Below are 14,100 nucleotides of genomic sequence, written 5' to 3' on the forward strand. Positions count from 1 at the left end.
CAGCACTATGTCAATGGGCGAGCATCTTTCATTGGCATAGCTGCCACCTCTTGGGGAGGTGGATTAACTACACAGAGCTTCTCTCGTCGGCATAGTAGTGTCTTCACTAAAGCACTGCAGTGACTCAGTCGCACCGCTGTAGTGCTGTATGTGTTGCTCTTTGCCATGTTGACTGGTGGAAAAGCTGCCGTGAAGTCAATTAAAAGAGTCGCCATTAAGTAATGCCAGGGTACTCCCTTCCACAACAGGACTGAAGGTGCTGGCAGCTTCCTAGGAAAAGAGACTCCAAGAACCAAACATACATTTCCCCTATGACAGCACAAAAAATTACCACTAAACCCTGGGGCCAGCCCTAAGACTTTTCATTTTACTGGGGAATAGATAGATACTCTTTAAAATACAAACGCATCCCTTGTGAATGGGTATTTTGAATGAGCAGATAAGCAATCTGTAGCATTGACCACTTTCCCCCTCCCCCCCTTCTTGCCCGGTACATATTCTTAATATGGAGGCAAAGTTCACTGAGTTTTTGGAAATGAATACCAAAATTGTAGCACTTCTCCATGCTGGGAATTTATCCTTTCCTTAAAAGTTATTTTTAGCTAGGGAAGGTTTATCATTGTTTATGTAAGATGAAGATTCTTTATTTCTACCTATTTTATATTTTAGAGAAATTGGCTCTTGCAAACTCCATTGCTTTTGGTTCATGTCTGACCTAGACTGATATCAGGGTGTTTGATTTGAAAACATTGCCATGGCTTAATCATATTCCTGAACTCAATGAATGAAAATAATAATTAATTGATAAATGTGTTAGAGCTGTGTAGGCAAACATATTTTAGTTTACAGTGGTATTAAGTGATTATTTTTTATAGTCAAAGTATAAATTTTTTTGCCTTTTTAATCATTTGTGCTATAAAGAAAGACTTAAACATGAAACCTCTTATAACAAATCACTAAGTTTCATAGACTACACCATGTACGATTTTAAACCAAGGGTTCTCAAACTTTTTTTGCTGGGACACCGCTTGGAAAATATTTCAGGCTGTGATGACCCCCCCCTCCCATGCCATGCCATGCCATCCGTACCAGCATGCATGGGGGCTGACAGCTCGTGACCCCCTCCCCCCAAATAACCTCGTGATCCCCTGAGGGGTTATGCCCCCCAGTTTTAAACTCATTGCACATTCCACATGTACATAGCATACATCCTTATCTTTGCTCTGAAATATATTAAGACCCCATTGAAGGTCAGTTTTTGTTTTGTAACTCAAGTAATCTCACACTGTCATTTACAGCATTAAAACTGACTGGCTGTTTTCATGTGCATTCATTGTTCATGTTTAAAGGCTGGTTCCTCAAATGCATATGTCTGGGCACACTCTTGAACCAATGAATATCCAGGATCTACTACAAAGATCCCAGTGTGCATGTGCGGGGTTTTTTAAAGGAGAGAGATACTGTATTAAATAATAGATGCATATTTTAAAATCAAAATTAGTTTGATTTCTGTTTTCAATCTGATATAGACTATTCAGAGATGTTTTCTTGTTTCTTTGAACTTTTGTACTAATACACACAAAAAATTTTCATTTTTTAAGCCCCACATTCTCTGCCCTTCTCTTCATATTTGAGTCTGTTGCTGTTGATAGTGATGACCGACAAGGCATTTCCTGGCCTTTGGTATCTTGGACCCTGTATAAATTCAAGCATTCATTTTAAGATTATTTTCTTCCTCTGCATTGTTCACTTTTTTTGGGTCATTTTTAAGGGCAGCAACAAAGGCGATTTCTCTGGAATTAGAGTTTAAAATTTTCAGTTGTTAACATGACAAGGAAGCTTGTTGGCGAAAAGGAAGGTGGTTATTTTATGCTTTTCAAAGACCATGTAGTTGTATTTGTCCTGCATTGAAAGAGAGATAAGTAGATGTTGTGATTCTTTTTACTAGAACAGTAGGCCCATGAAGGCCATATATGTCCTTGGTTTGTTATGAAAAGGCAAAAAGTTAACCATATAATTAAAAGATGAAGGCAGTCTAGTTAAGTTACATAGTTTATCCGCTTATTGGCGCAGGATTTTTCCCTGTAATAATTTATTAAGTGGTTTATCCGTCCTACTTGTATATTTGACATTCATTTGTGATTATTGTGAGTCCTATGCTTTTCCTTTTTAAAACTGAAATGGAGTGCACTGGGACCAGGTTTTCCCTTTTAGGCACATAAATGAAGGGTGAGGGTTTTTTTGTGCATATGCTGTACCCAAGTACTCCTGATGGGAACGTTGTTCTGAATGAGAGCTGCAGTGTTCTGAGCTCTTTTGAAAATCTGACTCTTGGTTTGCAACAACATAAAAATACATTTGTGCAACTTTGTGTTTGGTATTAAATTATACAGTAGTCCCTGAGAAATAATTTAACAAAATTTAACGTCTGATTTTTTAGCTAATAGGTACAGATGAAACCAAGCAAAGCCTGTTGATGCTGTAGCACGTAAACACAGCTAATTTCAGAGGGATTATTACTGTTGTGAGCTACAGTCAATGGTTTATGACTGTGTTACTGCTTTTCAATGAGTATGATGGATAATCTTTCATTATCTGTGGACTTAGGGCTGTTTGTTTTCTTTCTTATGGAGATGAACTAAGTTTTTACAATTATATTTATATCAATTTATCTACAGAAATCCTTAATAAAACTGACATTTTTAGAAGTTATTTCTAGAAGGTCAGGATAAGGGTTGACCTATCTGAAGTTTAATTCACCCAAAACTTCATGAAAATTAAACAAATTAGTTTATTTAAACAGTTGCAGCCATTGGAATTATTGCTTTTTCAGAGACTAGAATTGGATAGGTGTTAGGAAGGCTACCGTTGATCTTCAGCATACAATCCCTTATTTTGATCCAACCTAAAAAATTAATGAAATTAAATCTCCATTTTATTTCATAGCCTGAAGCAAAGTGTTACAGCCTTTCTTTGGGGTTTGGAAAACTATCTATCAAGCCTGGTCTACACTGCCGGCGGCCGTTGACGGGAGATACACAAGCTACATTCTGTGGCATCTCCTCTGTTCTGTGTCGACGGAAGATGCCCTCTGGTCGATGCAGCCTTAATCTTTTCGGGGAGCGAGAAGGGGGGTGGATTTATTGCATCAGCCAGAGAGCACTTTCGGGATGGATTGAGCGGGGCACCACAGCCCACTCAATCAGTCCTGCTGCATCGATCCATGCAGCCCCGGCAATGTAGACATACCCTCACTAAATTTGAAAGGCACAAAAGTCCCTTGTTTGTCCTCAGCATTAAAATATAGAAACACTGCTGCTTTACGAGGCTGTAAATGAGAACTGATAACTAATAGGGGACTTGGAGGTGGATGTTGGCTTTTAAAGAACAATACGTTCTATTACAAGTTCCTTTAGAGGGAGAATGTTTGTTTTTAATGATTCCTGGAGTGGAGGAGGTGACATTATTATGATACTGTTGTATGTAATAAATTATATAGTTCAATATTTGTCTGGATTTTCTTTTCTTTTCTTTTCTTTTCTTTTCTTTTCTTTTCTTTTTTTTTGAGAACCTAACTCTTTTCAAACATACTGGCTATATGAATTCCCAAATATTGTTTACCTATCACACAGGAAAAAATGGCTCTATTTAGAGCAGGTGCAGTTTTCTCACTAACGGGAAATGGAAATGCGAATACAGTTAATGTGCAGTACACATGAGCAGCAATGCTGTTCCACTGTTGTCTCGCCAAATGTTGGGAGGTATTGGAGGAAATGAAGGGGGAGATGTTTATATGTAGGATGCTTTGTGATATGAATGAACATTTTTTTCATCCACCTACAGAAGATTCAGAAGACTCATTACAGAACCTGACTCGTTTGTTTTGTTAATCTTTGATATTTAGAAAGCATCTTTACTGATCCTTTTTGCAAACCATCTCATGCAATAACTGGCAAAACAGAAGCAATTAGTGGTGTGGTCTCAAAGGGAATCTCAAGCTTCACTTTAAGTGTAATGATTAAATCCTTTAAAATGGTAACCAATGCTGCCAAAAACTCCTGTAATTGGTCACTAATGTATTTTGTTCCAGTAGTCAGTAGCTACTAGATTTCAGGCACATAATTAGTAATGTAGACACGTTTGGTCAGTAAAACTGAAAATCTTAATAACCATGGCTAGAGCGGGCAGAAAAGGAACACAGAACTGGAAAACTGAAATAGTGTTCTGTTGATAGAACCTAAGTAGAACTGTATGCTTGAATGAAACAAGTGTCCTACTGTGCTGGAATACAAATGGCCTGTCTGTGGCAGGATACAGAGAAGACATTTGGCAGAGAGGGATTTGAGAGCTTCTGGCATAATGTAATTGAATTGGCCATTTCTTTAAAGATACAGCAAATTGTTTGTTGCAGCATTCATCATCATAAGGAAGGTCAGACAGCTTGCCAAGCATATGATATTCATAATAAAAAATAAAACAGTGACTCTTAGATTTAAACACAAATCATTTTATTGTATTTGTAAAAGCTGTAGAAATTAATGATTTTTTTTGAGGTGTTGATGCAAAGTAAGACTGTAATTTGAGAGGGGGAGAGAGTATTAGTCAGTGAAAACAGCCCCAAAGGAATTTAGTTAGTGTTCAATGTAGAGATCCCCTAACTTGCGGACATAGTAGATATTTTGCCAGTGGTACTGCTGATTGTCGCTTTGAAAATGCTTTTATAGAGGGTAATCACAGTTGCTCTATTTTTAAAAAAAACACACACAAAATGGGGAAGGGGATTTAAAATAACAACTCCTCCCTTTTTACTAAAGCATTGCTGCTGCTTGTTAGCACTGTCTGTAGTGTGACAGAGCCAAATGATGCAACAAACTGCAGCATATTTAAAATCTTATATGAAATGCTCAATATCAGTACATTGGGAAAACCTTCTCAAGTCCCTTCCAGACCACTGAACATAAATTGTATTATGATGCGGGATTTGACCACGCAGTGATGCCTCCGGAATGAATAGCTGTGTTAGCTTTTAGATCCTAACACATCCAGGAGTCTAGCATTCGGATTTCTTGCACTATTGATAGGATTGGAAATTGCAACCAAAATAATTAGATTGGATATACAGATCCCAACAAATCAGCCTATGAAATTGGGGGGGGCAGGGAAAGCAAGGAGATGCTTTGAATTCTAAAGCTTGTCTTGCTGTTTCTATTATGTAAGAAGGTGAAGGAGGGGAGGTAAACTAGAGCATAGATGGCTATTGTTAACATTCATGCCATATAAATTAAATAATGATAGGAAGATTTCTTCATATTAAAAGCTGTAAGAGAGCTGCTATATTAAAACAGGTAATAAAATACATAATTTTAATTATATTCAATAGAATAGATGTATAGATGTGTCTATTTGGGGAGGGGAAGGGGCGGTAAATTTTTGCTTAAGATGTGCATAGCTTATAGAAATAAGAGATGGAATAATACCTATTAGATTATCCACTCCATTCCTCTCTGCCACTGCAGGATTCTTCCTTACAATATGCTTTCTAATACTTTGTCCAGCAATAGCGCTCCACTATTCCCCTTGGGAAATTATTCTGCAGGCCAGCAGACCTTTCTGTCCAGAAAGCCTTTCTAGATATTGAGCCCAGATCTTCCATTTCTTAATTGTATATTGTTACTCCTATTTGCACTTTCATGTATGAAAAATTATTTGTCTTCCTCCTCGATACTTGAAGACTGTTATCATGTTATATTCCCTCCCTTAGTTGCCACTTAGCCAAATTATTCACCAAGGGAAAGTCATGCCTGACCAACCTGATTGCTTTCTACGAAGAGGTGACTGGCTCTGTGGATGTAGGGAAAGCGGTGGACGTGATATACCTTGACTTTAGCAAAGCTTTTGATACGGTCTCTCACAGTATTCTTATCAGCAAGTTAAGGAAGTATGGATTGGGTGAATGGACTATAAAATGGATAGAGAACTGGGTAGAGCATAGGGCTCAACGAGTAGTGATCAATGGCTCCATGTCTAGCTAGCAGCCGATCACAAGCGGAGTGCCTCAGGGATCGGTCCTGGGGCCGGTTTTGTTCAACATCTTCATCAATGATCTGGAGGATGGGGTAGATTGCACCCTCAGCAAGTTTGCAGATGACGCTACGATGTGGGGAGTGGGAGCTAGAGATAGGATACAGAAGGACCTAAACAAACTGGAGGATTGGGCCAAAAGAAATCTAATGAGGTTCAACAAGGACAAGTGCAGAGTCCTGCACTTAGGACGGAAGAATCCCATGAACAGCTACAGACTGGGGACCGACGAGCTAGGCAGCAATTCTGCAGAAAAGGACCTGGGGGTAACAGTGGATAAAAAGCTGGATATGAGTCAGCAGTGTGCCCTGGTTGCCAAGAAGGCTAATAGCATATTGGGCTGCATTAGGGGGAGCATTGCCAGCAGATCACGGGAAGTGATTATTCCCCTCTATTCGGCATTGGTGAGGCCACATTTAGAGTATTGTGTCCAGTTTTGGGCCCCCCACTACAAAAAGGATGTGGAGAAGTTAGAGAAAGTCCAGCGGAGGGCAACAAAAATGATTAGAGGGCTGGAGCACAAGACTTATGAGGAGAGGCTGAAGGAACTAGGCTTGTTTAGCCTGCAGAAGAGAAGAATGAGGGGGGATTTGATAGCAGCCTTTAACTACCTGAAAGGGGGTTCCAGGGAGGATGGAGCTAGTCTGTTCTCAGTGGTGGCAGATGACAGACCAAGGAGCAACGGTCTCAAGTTGCAGGGGGGGAGGTCTAGGTTGGATATTAGGAAAAAGTTTTTCACTAGGAGGATGGTGAAGCACTGGAATGGGTTACCTAGGGAGGTGGTGGAATCTTCATCTTTAGAGGTTTTTAAGCTGCAGCTTGACAAAACCCTCGCTGGAATTATTTAGCTGAGGTTAGTCCAGCTCTGAGCAGGGGATTGGACTAGATGACCTCCTGAGGTCCCTTCCAACTCTGTGATTCTATGATTCTATATTTAACTCTTGTAATTTTTCCTTATAAGATAGTTTCTCTAGCTCCCATATCAGCTCTCATTTTCCTCTAGCTCCTGTTTTGTTGCCAGTCACAATCTCCAACTAGCCAATTTTTTTTGGGAACGGGTCCAAAATTCCAGGTGTGGTCATACTATAGACATATATAAATAAATATAAAGGTGACTATTATCTTCTCACCCGATGATGTGATGTCTGTGTGTATGCTGTCCAAAACATGAATTTGTATTTTTCTGTTGCCAGATTCTACTGCAAGCTCTAGTATAGTTTGCTGTCCATAATCGCTTCTATTTCTCTGCCAAATTTCTCCCTTCCATTCAGTACATTGTGAATTATTTTTGTACCTTTCATTTTTCAAAATCAAATCTCAAGTTTTATTTTTTGCACATTTTTATCTGTCTAGATCACTTTGCATTCTTTTTTCTGTCCTCACTTGTATTTGTGACTTCTTCAGTTTAGTACAATCTACGGATTTTATTAACATGCTCCTACATATCACTGTAAAGCTGTTAAATAAGACTATCGTAGACTTTAAGGCTAGAAGAGCCATCATGGTCATCTAAGCTGACTTCCTGCACATCACAGGCCACGGAACCTCACCCACCCACTCTTGTAATTGGCTCATAACCTCTGTCTGGCTTACTGAAGTCCTCAGATCTTGATTTAAAGACTTTAAGTTAAATGGAGAATCCACCATATACTCTAGTTCAAACCAGAAAGTGACTTGTGCCCCATGCCTCAGAGAAAAGCAATTCCTCCCCACCTCCTTGGGTCTATCCAATCTCACATGGGGGAGAAATTCCTTCCCGACCCCAAATATGGTGATCAGTTAGACCTTGAGCATGTGGGTGAGACCCACCAGCCAGACACTTGGGAAAGAATTCTCTGTAGTAACTCGGAGCCCTCTCCTTCCAGTGTCCCATCTCTGGCCATTGGAGGTATTTGCTAATAGGAGTTGCAGATGGGCCATGTGCCATTGTACGAAACCTCATTGTATCATCCCCTCCATTAATTTATCAAACTCAATCTTGAAACAAGTTAGGATTTTTGCACCCATTGCTGCCCTTGGTAGGCTGCTCCAGAATGTCACTCCTCAGTGGTATCTAGGTAGGCACTCCCCATAACCTCAGTTTCAGACAGTGTTCATATTTTTTAACAAGATATCCTGTATAATATGCTACCTTTTTAATAATGCTTAAAGATTTGGTTGTGAAATGATCTTTAAGGGTCGTTTACAGTATTTTAGGATTTCTCAAGCGCTTGACCCATGTTCTGGTCTCAAAACATTCACAACCAGATTTTCAAAAAGAGCCCACAGCTGCATTTGTTGTCAATGGGAGCAGCTGGGCGTTAAGCTTTTTTGAAAGTATGACTCTAAGCTTTTTAGTAGATATTAGCACAATATTTTTACAGTAATTAAATATGCTAAGTGCTTATATTTGTGTTGATTATTTTTATGGTGGTAGCGCTTGGGAGCCCTAGTCATGTAGCATGATTCCATAGTGCTAGGTGCTGTAGAAACACAGAACAAAAAGATGATCCCTGCCCAAAGGCCTTCCAGCGTAAGTCTAAGACAACAGATGGATACAGACAAATAGATAATACAAGGAAATAATGAGACGTGATTAGGTCAGCATGAATGGCAATGATCTCCGCACACCAGTAGTCTAACCGGTGTCAAATTTTTGTAGGCATTATGGGAAAGGAGAGTTTTAAGAAGGATTTTAATGGAGGATAATGAGTTGGTTTTGTAAATATTGATGGGGAGCTTCTCCAAAGCATGAGGGGCAGCATGGGAGAAAGCATGAAGGTGCTTGTTTAAAACTTAGTAAGTGGATGATTGGAGTCTGTCATGACTTGCCGATCAGAAGTGAGTCAACATCTTGATAGTGTTATGAGGTAAGTTAGGGAATAGGCCATAAAGGAATGTGACAATGAAGGCAAGTAGATTATGTTTCATTCGACAGAGAAGGAGGAGCCAGCAGACAGATGCAAGGAGAGGGGTAACATGGTCAAAGAGATGGGCTAGGAGAGTCTTTGCAGCAGCATTCTGCATGGATAAAACTGGGAGAAGATTATTTTTGTCAAAGCCCGAGAGAAGGATGTTGCAGTAATTGAGATTTGAGATGATGAGAGCTTGGACTAGAGATTTTGCTGTGTGGATGGATAAGAAAGGTCACATCTTAGAGGTTTATGCAGAAAGAATTGGCCAGGTTTAGACATAACCTGGATGTGAGGACCTAGAGAAAGGTTGGAGTTGAATATGACAGCCATTTTATGGGCCAGAATGACAGAATGGTGGTCATGTCTACAATGTTTGAGAAACAACTCGTGAGGGTGGAGGTCAAGTGCTCTGTTTTGGCCATGTTTATCTTGAGCCAAAGCCTAGACATCCATGAGGAGATGTCAGAGACTGGCTAAGGTTTTATTTGTACAGAGGGAGATGGGTCTGGAGTAGAGAAGTAGATCTGTGAGTCATTAACATAGAAATGGTAGTTGAATTTGTTTTTGCAGATGAGATTACCCAAAGATAAGGTATAGCGGGAGAAGAGAAGGGAACCAACAACAGAGCCCTGTGGAACCCCCACTGAGGACAGATGAGGAGGGACATCCAAAAGACACACTGAAGGAGTGACCTCCAACTTGAGTTATTTCACATTGGTTATGTTGAATTATACAGATAATAGCAAAGAATAACAGAACAGCATTTCTCTGTCACGATCTTTTCAGCCCCATTATGTTAAGAGCTCTGAATGCGTCCTTTCCGAACTTCATTACTAATTTTTTTTGTCCTTATGTCATTTGTGCATAATAAAGGTAAATCAAAGTCTTGGTGGATAACCACCTCAAGATAAGCTCTCTGAGCAAAGCTGTGGCTAAAACAGCTAATATCTTTGGTTTTATAAATAGGGACTATCGAGTAAGGAGTAGGAGGTAGTATTGACTGTATATGCAGGACTGGTGATCCTAGAATAATGTATTCAGGTCTGGCACCCATACTTTAACAAGGATGTTTTAAAAAAATAATAAAATAAAATTGTAAAGTGTACTGAAAATAGTTCAAGAAGGATTGAGAACCTATTCTGGAGAATCTGCCTTATCATGAATGGCAAATGAAGCTCTAGTTACCTTATCAAGAAGAAGATTGTAATCAACTCACTTCTCAATCTTTGGGTACCTAGGTTAGTATTTCTGACTGTAGAGGGTTATTTTATCTTGAAGGCAAAAATATAACAAGATCTTGTGGTTTGAAATTGAAGCTAGACAAATTCAGACTGGAAATTAAGGGCAAATTTTTCCAGTTTTCCACTACTGAAACAATTTATCTAGGGATGTGATTGTTTTTCCATCACTTTAAGCCTTTCAATCAAGTTTTGATCCTTTTCTAAAAGTTATTCTTTGTTCAATCAGAAGTTTGGGGCTTGATGCAGGAATCACTGGGTGGAATTCTATGGCCTGTATTATGCAGGAGGTCAGGTTACAATGGTTCCTTCTGGCCTTAAAATATATGAAGGTCTCTGATTCAGGGTAGATATATGTGTATATGTATGTATTCTTGAGCTGGGGTGATGGCTTATTTTGGTGACAGGATATGTTACCTTACAAGAGAACTTTAGTATTGTAAGTACTATATGTAAGACGAGAACCAAGTATGGTAACATGCCAGGGAACATTGCAGAGCTATCTCTCGGACCACAGGATTTATCAAGTGCTTGTCTTGAAGCATCGCATGGCAGATATGCAATTTTCTATAGAGTCCAGTTAGGTGAGAGCCCCTTCCCCTTAGTATATGCCCATGTGAATGACATGTGAATGCTTGGTGCTATTAGTTTATAGTTTATAGAGATAATTTGGAAATTCAAACCAAACAAACTGTTTCCAGAATTGCAGAATTGTTCTCTCTGTGTATTTACTGTGGAAGTTGCCTGGTAATGTTGCAGGCACTTCTAATACAAAGTTCAATTAATACTACTGCTTTAAATCCCTTGGAGCTTGAGGGGAGGAGAGAGTGAAAAAATTTGAGCAGTTTTTAGATGGAGAATTTGTTCAATATGAACCTATGCAAGTTTACAAAAGAGATCAGATGAAATACCTCTCACGTGTTCTACGTCTGTCTGAGAAGACACACGGCCCTTTATTTCTCATATTTTGACCACTGCCATTCAGAAATGTGGATATTGCTTAGGTTTGACCAATGTAGTTGTGTTTCTTAGATGAGTTATTAACTAGGCAATGTTGACATAGGTAGTATTTTCTATACCTGCTTTACAGTTAAATGTACTGTGGATGCTGTTAAAAAGTAAACATTTGCCATGCATAGTATAAATACCTCACTGCAGTATGCATATAGCAAATACTTTCATCACATCAATACCATAGGATGTCATTTGTTTTAATGACATATCTGTTTGGATTAATCTATTTTTTAAAATATGCCACAAAATAAACAGGATGTGTCAGATGGGTGACTAGATTTTTGTTGCAACTGAGAGCAAATATGGCTAATCATATATACTTTGTCAGAAAGGCTTGTCCATCTACATCATCTTCTTATCCCTGGGTATTGACAGAATCCCAGGCCATGTGTATGCCATTTTTGTAGAGTAGTCTTCAAAACTGATGATGATTAATGACCACGTTATGCCTGTTAGTTCTTCATGATCAGATTGGTGTATATTAGACTGGACTTTGTCTTTTGCTATATGATCAATCAGTTCCTATTTATTCCATGCTGATTTTGTCCCTAAATACTGCATATACATTTTTTTGTTGGCATAAAGATCTAGGCTATTCTCTTGTATGGTCAAAAGAGAAAAAAGAAAAGACTCTATTGGACTTAGAAACATGTCTGGCAAATCCATCTCATGAGACAATGTGTGGTCATGTAGATTGCTGGTTTCTTTGCAGCTTAGCGGCCATGGCCCATTTTATTTGCCCTGATGTGCACAAACTCAACAGGAAAGAGAAGATGTGCACGTTCTGTTTTTTTGGTGGTTGTTAGTTTCTTTGAAAGCTGGATGAGAGCCTCCCATTTAGATCTGAATTTGACTAAAAGGCGTTAAAACATGTTGGCGTTGTATGATTTAATTAAAAGATTCTTAATTCTTCAGATTGGGGGAAAAATTCAGGAACCTGATCCATCGTCATAGCAACCTGTTGCTTCTCTACTTTCTTTAGTGAGAATTTCAGAATTATGTAGTATTTTAAAGCATTAATTCTTGAATTAGGCAGCACCTCCTCTCATACAAAGATTTGGGAGACGAATTTAAAATGATTTATGTGTTAGCAATGTTAGCAATAACCAACTTCTCTCCACAGAAGAACTCTCTTTTTCCCCTTCCTGTGCCTCTTCCCAAGAATACAAAACAATACAAAAATACAGATGTGGAAAGGCATGAAAATATGTTGAAAGTATTTTTCTTCTGTCTTGGAACAATGGTTGCTGACAGCAGAAGGCTTGCTTGCTTGTTAAAATTAGATTTGAATCATCAGTGTAATAGCTGTAGGAAAATTGTTCTATGGATAGATGCCAAGAAGTCTATGTAGGTCTGCTCCATCCTTTGAGTAAACATGGGGTGGTCTCTGTATGATCATAGCTGGCTTCTTTAATTGAGGGAGCTTCTGCTTTCTATGACAGATCCTGGATTTTGGTTTAAGGACTTTAAAACCAAGATGTTTATGAACAAAGGGAATTTAATGTAGCTCCAAGGACAAACACATAGCACAAGTTTTCAAATACACAAGTGGGTACTATAAGCCCAGGCTTCTCATAAAAGGTAGCTTTACCATCAGTTCCTATTTCATATTAACTGGGCCTAAATCCAAGAACTTTTTCCCCTCTCCTGATCTAGGGTACAACAAAGGTTCTTTCTGCCTGTCCTTGAAATAGTACTGCAAAGTCTCAACATGTTAGCAGCCAGCTAGTCAAAAGGGCAATGCCCTTTCCAAAGCTGCTTTGAAGTCAGCATCATTTTAGCTTTCTCTTCTTCTGTTTCTGAGCTGTTATATGATGGCTCAACACCCACTTGTTTCCTAACTGTAGTTATTATCCCCGCCTTTACTGTAATCGAATCTGGAGATGACAATTACTTCTCCATGGGGCTTCACCTTAAGACCACTCAGAAAAACTCCAGCTGGTGCAGAATACAGCTTCCCATTTAAATGGTGTTTCTTAGGGGGAGCATGTGACATCTGTGCTCTGTAGTGGCTTCCATTTCATTTCTGGTGCAATCTAAAGTGTTGTTTTTAACATACTGCCCTAAGTGGCTTGGTTCCTGATTAATTTTCAGACACTACTTAGTGTGACACAGTGGTAATTGATATCATCTGACAGTCCCCTAGTTTAAATTGGTGGGGGACTAAAGGTAGGACTTTGTCAGTGAAAAGTCCCTTCCTTCAGAAATAGTTTACCTTGTTGGTGTATCAGAGCCAGAATGACTTGCTGACTTTCCAGACACACTGCAAAGTTTTGCTGTTCTCTATTCCTGGATTGGAGGCCAAAAGTGGAAGAGAGGGAGTAGTTAAGGGAAGGATTTTAATTTGAATATTGGTCTGGTTGTATAGTGTATACTTAATCAATGTTGTGTGTGCAACAAGAGAAGACATTTGAAATAAGTCTAAACAAATAAAGAGCTAATGGTTATTCTATATTGATAACCTGTGCTTGCGTTTACTCCAATTAACTCTGCATTACCAGTCCCTGTCTCCTTTGGAATTGGTAAAGTCTCCATAAAGTTTCTGGATTTTTTATCATTATTATTTTATTTTACTGAGGCTTAAGTAGTTCCACACATGGATTGGATGTGTGAACAATTATCAGTTGTCCATTGCTGGCAGATAATCAGGGGACACAGGACCACCCCAAGTGGCTCAGCAAAGACTGTACAGCAAGCCTGGTATTACCCAATTGGGCATGGCAATGTACCACTTGACTGTGAGGGACCACCTTAAGTTGGTGGGATTTAACCTAGTGTAGTTAAAACTATGTAAGAAGGAGAAGCTTTCAGAAGAGTTTTTGCTGAAATGTATCTGCTATGGTATCATTTGGATTGAAAAAGATATACTATGG

The 14,100-nt window shown here is 39.0% G+C and overlaps 1 protein-coding gene across 6 annotated transcripts in view; it reads left to right on the forward strand.

The window, feature by feature from the left end:
* TBL1X (transducin beta like 1 X-linked) overlaps window positions 1-14,100 on the forward strand; it is a 255,757-nt gene that overhangs the window by 74,477 nt on the left and 167,180 nt on the right. The gene's annotated exons all lie outside the window — the stretch shown is intronic.

Source organism: Emydura macquarii, unplaced genomic scaffold (assembly GCF_026122565.2).
Source record: "Emydura macquarii macquarii isolate MOO-44397 ecotype Brisbane River unplaced genomic scaffold, CSIRO-AGI_Emac_v2 contig_1424, whole genome shotgun sequence".
NCBI lineage: Eukaryota > Metazoa > Chordata > Testudines > Chelidae > Emydura > Emydura macquarii.